Source organism: Pistacia vera, unplaced genomic scaffold (assembly GCF_008641045.1).
Source record: "Pistacia vera cultivar Batoury unplaced genomic scaffold, PisVer_v2 Contig309, whole genome shotgun sequence".
Lineage (NCBI taxonomy): Eukaryota > Viridiplantae > Streptophyta > Magnoliopsida > Sapindales > Anacardiaceae > Pistacia > Pistacia vera.
This window is the reverse complement of record NW_022196123.1, coordinates 230,272-238,865: the sequence shown is the minus strand read 5'-3', so window position 1 is coordinate 238,865 and position 8,594 is coordinate 230,272. Positions and strand designations below refer to the sequence as shown.

Here is an 8,594-nt window from a genome sequence, read left to right as displayed (position 1 = left end):
GAGTTGAAGTTGCTCAAAGAGCATTAAAGGACTACTCTAGTCCTACTGTCGAAGTGTGCTATTCTAGCATCAGGAGACCACCAATTCAAGCAAATACCTTCGAGATAAAGCCAGCAATTATTCAAATGATTCAGTAGATGGTCCAATTCGCTGGGTTGGCTAATGATGATCCTAACTTGCATATCGCTAATTTTCTAGAGTTGTGCGACACATTCAGGCATAATGGAGTCTCCGATAATGCAATTAGGCTAAGGCTTTTCCCATTCTCTCTTCGGGATAAAGCTAAGGCTTGGTTGATTTCTTTGTCATCTGGGAGCATCACAACATGGAACGAGTTAACTCAAGCGTTCCTCACTAAATACTTTCCACCTACCAAGTCTGCCAAGCTGAGAAGTGAGATTACCAATTTTTACCAACAAGACTTGGAGTCATTGTATGAAGCATGGGAAAGGTATAAAGATCTCTTATAGAGGTGCCCTCACCATGGTTTACCAATCTGGTCGCAAGTGCAAACGTTCTACCAAGGGTTGCTACCAACTATTCAAGCTATGATTGATACTGCAAGTAGAGGAGCCTTGAACAATAAAATACCAGAGGAAGCATACAATCTAATTGAAGTGATGGCAAACAATAATTACATGAGGACTTCAGAGAGAACTCCAACAAGGTGATCAGCAGGAGTGCACGAAGTTGACGGTTACACTGCGTTGGCTGCTCAACTTTCAAACATCCAGAAGCAATTAGGTAATGTGTTAAAAATAAATGCAATTGAATTTTCTTCTCTAACATGTGACCTTTGTGTAGGAAATCATCGATCCATGGATTGTCAAGAAAGGAACCCATTTGCTTAGCCTGAACAAGCCAATTACGTGAATAATTTCCAAAGGGGGCAAGGGAATCCATATTCCAACACATACAATCCAGCATGGAGGAAACACCAGAACTTCTCGTGGAGCAACAACAACGAGCATAAACAACCTCCTATTTTTCAGAATCAAGAGCCAAAATCTAATTTAGAGAATGTGTTGACCAAGTTCATTGAAGAGACAAGCAAGAGGTTTGACAAGACTGACGTCTTGGTTCAAAATCAATCAGCATCTATTAGGAACCTTGAGACTCAAATTGGGCAAATTCACAACATATTAGCAGGAAGAGTTCAAGGAACATTACCAAGTGATATTGAGGAAAGTCCAAAGGAGCAACTCAATGCTATCATGTTGAGAAGTGATAAGGAGTTCAAGGAATCAAGCAAGAAAGAAGAAAAAAAGGCAACAACTCGAAGTAGAAAAAATGGATAGAAGTGACCATGTTGTGGTAGACGATGACACGACCCTCCCGTATCCTCAAAGAGTGCAAAAACAGAGATTGGATAAGCAATTTGGTAAGTTTATGGACATGTTTGGAACTTTACATATTAACATTCCTTTTGTAGACATGTTGCCGAAGTATGCGAAGTTTCTGAAGGAGATTATCACCAAAAATAGGAGATTTGAAGAACATGAGATGGTGATGCTCACGGAAGAGTGTAGCGCATTATTATTGAAGAAATTACCACAAAAGCTCAGAGATCCAGCGAGTTTTAATATTCCTTGCACAATTGGTAGTTTTTATTTTGATAAAGCTTTATGTAATTTAGGAGGTAGCATTAACTTGATGCCATTTTCTATTTTCAGGAAACTTGGTTTAGGAGAGATGAAGCCAACCACGATTCATCTTTAATTGGCAGATAGATCCATAACATATCCTAAGGGAGTGGTGGAGGATGTCCTAATAAAGGTAGACAAATTTATCTTTCTGGTAGATTTTGTAGTTCTTGATATGGAAGAAGATTGGAACATACCTTTAATATTAGGAAGGCCTTTTCTAGCTACTAGTAGGACTTTAATAGATGTACACCAAGGTAAACTAATCTTAAGGGTGGAAGACGAACAAGTGGAGTTCAATGTTTTTAAAACAATGAAATGTCTATCTGAGTTGGATACTTGCTTTGAGATTAGCATCCTTGATGACAAAGTAGCAGAAACCTTAGAAGAAAACTACCCTATCTCACCCCTAGAAAATTCTTTAGTCAACTCTAGGATTATGGACGCTGAATTTGAGAGGGTAGATGAACAACAATTGAAGCCTTATGTGTTTGGTGGATTAAAGGATAAAATGGCTTGGATTTTCCTAGATGATCAAGATTGAAGGATACGAAAAGTCGAGCTTACGACTCTAATAAAGCGCTTCTTGGGAGGCAACCCAAGCTCTTTAATTTAGTTTTGAGTTTTGTTTTGAATTTATTTTAGATTTTCGTTTAATGTGTTAAGTTGTGATAACTTTGATTTGGTTTGATACGTTAGTTGTTTATGTTTCACCCATTATTTATGTTATGCACTCTAAATTGGCCAAGCATGGCACACAGTTTGTTTTCTTTTGGATTAGATTCCCGATGACTATTGGATACAACAAACAATATGCATGCCTTCACAAGATTATCTCCACATAAATGTTGCGCACGAAAGGTAATGTGATTGTTCTCTCTACACATTGAGGACAATGATCATCTCTAATGTTGGGGATAAGGAATATTTTCTTATGGTCAAATTGTTTTTGTGCTTTGAATTATCTCTTTAAAAGCTTTTGGGTGAAATTGTTTTAGGTATGTTGCTCATACATAAGTCAATGATAAGATCATGATATTGAATTTGTAACATTGAGATTTTTATTAACTTTCGCGTAATGTGAAGATGATAGTAGATGACAATTGCATTCAGTTATGAATCTCTGTGTGGAATGGGTTTGATTGGCAGGTTGGGATAATGCGGAGAACTTAGAGACGTTTCGTATTGGGGGTTGTATAGGGCAAATTAAACATTTGTTGTGGAAAATTAGGCATAAACTCTAGAACTCATTTGATAACCACTTGAGGCGAAATCCTAGAATTTGCATTACTTAGGATATGATTTAGGCAATTTTCTTTGGAACGATTGAGCCTTTCAAGCCAACCTATATTATTTTATCCCTAGTCAAACCTTTGAGCCTGTACATACACTTGGTAAGCCTTATTTTTTTTTTTTTTTTTTTTTTTTTGTTGTTGTAAACCTACTATATCTCACCTTGACGATGAAGCCTAAAATACTTTCCGACCCATCTTATTGTGAGAGACTTAATTTAGGGTGACCTTATAAGAAAAAAATCATGAAAAGAACTGTGGTAGAAGAAAATGAATAATTTTTTTGGACCATAACCTGAGTATGTGTAATGAGATAGGTTGGGGGTTGCGAAAAAAAAAAATGATGATAGTAGAAGCAAGATGGGGTAGACGAGTTTTGTTTTGAGTTACTATCTTCCTTAAAAAAGAAAAAAAGAAAAAAAAATTTGCAAAAAAATAGGAAGAAGTAACTGGGGAAAAGAAGTTGAAATGAGGTACATTACATGAGGGTTTGTGCTAATGTTGGAAGGAAGAGTTCAATCAATGTGAAAGGGTAAAGGGTGAATAAGAAGGGAAGCAAGAAAGAGATTGTTCATGGTCATTTACTGTAAAATATTAAGTCTCTTATATTTTGTTAAAAATTCCTTTCCATTCTTTCATAAACCATTATCCTAGCCTAACGTTACAGCCATGAAAAAGACCTAATGATCCGAGGTAGTGATTGGATTCTACATTAGTGAAGAGTGGTTTGAAAAGTGAGCTTATGGAGTTTGATTGCATATTTGTTTTATTTTCGTACTTTGCCTATGGAAGCTATGCATAAAATCATATGGGCTTTTGGATGAATGGTTTGTGAATGATTATGAGAGAGTCAATAACAAAAGTGTAGTTGAAATTCACTTATTCTTTGCATTTGCATGTAGTTAATTATTCGATTTGTTCACATTGACACAATTTTTGAGACGATTATATGTATGAATCCTAAAATGTTTGTTTGAGTCTTTAGTTTTGAGTCTAGGTGAGGTTAGGTTAGGATGTTTGTGGGTATCATCACTGGAAACCCTCACGAGACTATAACTCATCCAACTAGGGCCGCCTAGGGGTTTAAAGGCTTGTTGCATATGCTAAATGCAACCGTGACAATCTACAGAAGTGATTTAGGATAGTTTAGATATAGACTTTATTTTGTTTGTGTTTTCAAGCTAAAGGACTTGTTCTATCGCTTAGCTTGCTAGGGACTAGCAAGAATCTGGTTGGGGGTTGTGATAAGAGCTTGAAATACACATTTAGTTAGTGGTTTTCGGGGGATTAATTGTGGGAAATTAGGCTTAATTTGGTAAAGTTGCTTAATATTTTCATAATTGCCTTTTACAGGATCACGGGTATTTTTTAGTGTTTTTCAGGTCACTGGTGCTTAAATGTTATGCTCGGTGAAGAATCATGTTGGAAATGGAATGAGTGACGAGTGGAAACAAACGGATCAAGAATCTGAGTTGAATTGAAGAAGTTATGGAAGTTGAAGTAAAGAGAAGATTCTAGATTACGTTCTAGCTTGTGCATGCCTCGGTATTTTGAGAATATCTTGAGCTGTAGAACTCAGATTAAGACGATTCTTGGACCGTTGGAAAGCTGATTCAAAGGGATACATTTCAAATGTAACTTTTCCAAATTCCATCTTTATTGAGTTCAAAAATCAACATCTTTAAAGAACAGTGGAATGATGCGGGAAAAGGGCAGCAGCTACTGTGCCGCGGCACACTTTTTCCAGTAGCTACTGTGCCGCAGCATAGTTTCGCGGCACAGTCACGGAAGTCACTAGTTTGTTATCTATTTTTAGCCAGAAGAATAGGGTTAAGGGTTCCAAATCAAATAGAATTAAGGAAAAACAAACCCTACTCTTGTGGGATATAAATAGAAGTCTTTTAGCATTATTTAGGGGATTTCTTTGGTGAGAAGAAAGGGAGAAAAATCTGGAGAGAAGAGAAGTAACAGAAATTCTGGAGCTTTGATTCACAATATAGAGAAGTTTTCCTTATTCTTTTCTTGTAAACTCATGATGAATGTTTTAATAAAGATGATTGTTTCTTTCATGTTTATTATGAACTAATTTTATTCTCTAGGGCTAAGATGTAGCTCAATCTCTTAATTATGTATTGATCTTTGATTGTTAATTTGTATTAAGAATTCTTCCTAAGTTTTACTATTATTCCTAATGCTTTTGATTCTTAAGGACCCCAGAATTGAATGAACCAATGGACTAAGTTGAGATCGAGAGATGATACTTAGTTGGTCTACGATAGTAAAACCATAGGTTGAGCAAACGCTAGAGATATGTTACCGCGACTTGTGAGGTTTTGGTAAACTCCATAGAGCGTAATGATCCCCAATCACTTAAATCTGATTAGAGATAATTCGGGTTAGTAATTAGGGGTTGATTTGATCATTGCTCGAGAGAAAGTTATCAGAAATTTAGGGAGTTTGACCTGTAGGAAGAGCTTAATAAAATTCGCATAAGAGATCGATACATATGAATAAGAGTTGGTGTGAAGTCTATGCCCTAGGTCTAGTCATCTTGTTTTTACCCAAAGGTTTATTTTAATTGTTCTCTCTTCAGTTTTCTTTTTAAATTCAATTGTTTATTTAATTTAGGTTTTCCTTGATAAAATTTGGATTGATCAAATAGTAATAGGATAGTTTAATTGGTAATTGATAATAGTAATTCCCTTGGGTTCGATATCCGTATTTTATACACTTTATTACTTGCACGATTTCGTACACTTGTGAAAAATCAACAACAATGACAACCTAAAACACAACGGATCGATTCTATATGTGCTTATTCAACAACATATTATGTAGATATTACATACAAGCAAAACAAAATGTAAAGAAGAGGTACATAGGTTTTATTTTCTGACCACTAAATTACAGTCAGGTTTTAGTTTCTGACCACTAAATTACAGTCTATATAGTGTTCTGATCAAAGAGCAAGAGACATCACCTCATCCATTTTCCATAGGCCTTCCTCATACTTGTACCACCTTAGAAAGCCCTCATCACTTTAGGTACGCTGGCCCATGATGCATAAGTGCTCAGTATATGTTAAGAACTCACGTAATCGAGCAACCTTCTGCAAGATAATTTTATCTAGCTTCTTAATAATTTTGTTGGGCGTCGATGGAGGAAGCAATGGACCTTCTATAAGAAGGCAATGTGATATGTTAAAGACTTCCAGGTTTGGTAGGTCATCCAATATAAGCATTAGGGCATCCTTAACTATCATTGAGCATCTCAAGCTCAAAACCTTCAAGTTTGGAAGAAATTTGGCTATCATAGAAGCAAAGAGAACGTCAAAAGGACCCATGAAATTGAGTTCACTGAAGTTCTTGCAATTTAGGGTTATTTCCTCTATAAGATAAGGGGGATTTGCTATACTAGGAATTGTCAAGGATTCAAGAAATCTCCATGTACAAATGGCCTTGCAAATTACATCTTTCTTTATTCTGNACTTTCTTTCTCAATTGGTCCCCCGAGTAGGTAATCCCCACTTCAATCCACCTTCCGACTGCCTGAATTATTTTATGCAAGAATGCAAAGTTTATCAAATGGTGGCAGACTCCATAATCCTAAATATCGAACTACTTTCCACTAATGAGGACTAGACAAAGATAAGAATCAGCAAGTCTTTATAAGCTTGTAATGCTAGGCTCGGGAAGTGGGTTCCAAGAAAAAGGATAGGAAATACAAAGTAAGAGAACTCGGTTTTCCTCATGCAAACACTCAAATCAAATCGAACTCCACTGCTTCTCAACCACCAATCAATGTATCCACTAATTTACTCCCCTCAAACTTGTATCTTTTTATTTCTGATACCATAAATGTGCGGCCGGGAAGTGCGTCTAAAGTGTACGTGGCATTGTTAAACCAGAGGTCGCCAAGTACTGCTAGATAGTTTTTAAGGCGATTACTGGTTTCCAGTCGAGATACCCTTAAACTTGGCAAAATAATATTTTTTTTTTTTGGAAATTAATAACAAATCAGTTGAATTGAGGTGAACTACCTCATTTGTTTTTATTGTCCTTCTCACGACCCCCAAACTATTCTTTTAGTTAATTCGTACAACTCTTCCCTTTCTTTATGTTTGCATTAGGATTGAATTCTCCTTAGGGTACGACAGAGTGTTTAGGGTACAAGGATCGGACAATTTTTGGTTAGCCAAGAAAAATAAAGCAATAATGATTCATACGGCTCAAACGAGTGACTAGGGACAATTTCATTCCTGGGTCGGCTAGAAAGGCTCAAACGTTCCAAAAAGAATGCCTAAATCATCTCCTCAACCATGTCTAATCCTAGAATTTCGCCTCAAGCACTTCTCTACTAGGTTCTAGAGTCCACCAACATTATCAAAACTTTACCTAAGTACATAAAATGAATCTAAGCATGCCAAAAAAAATGAAAATGATGGTTGAACCACTCAACAAACCTCAATCAAAATTTCAGTCAATAAACCTAAACTTGAAACAATGCTTAACATTTCTCAACAATAAAAAGGCAACAATCCAATTCGCATCATTGATTTATATAATTCATCATCGGCAAAAACAATCAAACCAAAGTAAAATAAACAAAATAAAAAGTTTTCAAATTTTCCTACCCCCAAACAAAAGATGATATTGTCCCCAATGTCCCATTACGCATCAATTAGGAATAGAAAAGACAAAAATAACAAAGGTACGAGATAGTTCCTTGATTAATCCGTGAAGTTTCGCTCCACAGTGCACACCCGATCTGTGACCTTTTCATCACCCAACATCTGTCAAAACAATTGAAACTGTGGTGTCCACTAGGTTAGAAAAATTTACAAACTAATATGAAAGTATTACAACCTAATCTCATCCTTGCACAAACTACAAATTACAAGAAAATGAAATAACTAAAACAACTACCACAACCCAAAACAAAATATAAACCAAGTTTAATGTTTGAAATGAAAAAAAAAATCAACTAAAAACAAATAAAATAAAGAAAAATAAAACAGGTGTTCCAGTGCTCATTCTTCGCCTCCCTCTTCTTCCTCTTCTGCCTCTTCTTCCTCTTCCGACTTTGAGCCCATCCACTCATTTGAATCCCAGTCGGCCCATTGGAATCCTAAAGTGTCAACGTTGAGCTTGTTAAAGCTACTCTTCTGCATATCGTAAATTATGTGGGTCTGCTCAGCCAACCATTCCTAAAGTTTTTCTATACGTTTCATCATACCCATCATCTGCTGTATCATCTCCTTCTGTGTAGCTATGGAGCTTGAGGATGTGACAGGGCCTTGTGTGGTTCTCTACCGTTTTGTTCCTGCCCTTGGTTGCTCAGCTTCTAGACGTTCAAGATGCTTATAAAAATAATCTGAATCGAGGATAGGGGTAGCATGAATACGTTGCTCATCACCTTCCACCTTGGCTCCAGCTTTAACGCACAAGGCTGTAATGAGATGTGGGAAAGAATAACTTGATCGCCCTGGTTTGGCGGCATGATGAATGTTGTTAAAGATAATGCATCCACATTTATACTCTTTCCTGTGGCAATAGCATAAAGCAATAATGCCTTCTCGTAAGTTACAGTGCTATAATGCGTTTCCAGCATCAACCTCGCACTAACAAAATATTGCCACAATCGAGCCATCAGTGTCAAA

General features: G+C 36.5%; 1 non-coding gene across 1 annotated transcript; it reads right to left on the bottom strand.

The window, feature by feature from the left end:
• Positions 1 to 383: 383 nt before the first annotated feature.
• Positions 384 to 490, bottom strand: LOC116136074. The gene has a single exon (XR_004128978.1). It is a non-coding gene; the product is annotated as a small nucleolar RNA R71 (small nucleolar RNA).
• Positions 491 to 8,594: the final 8,104 nt, after the last annotated feature.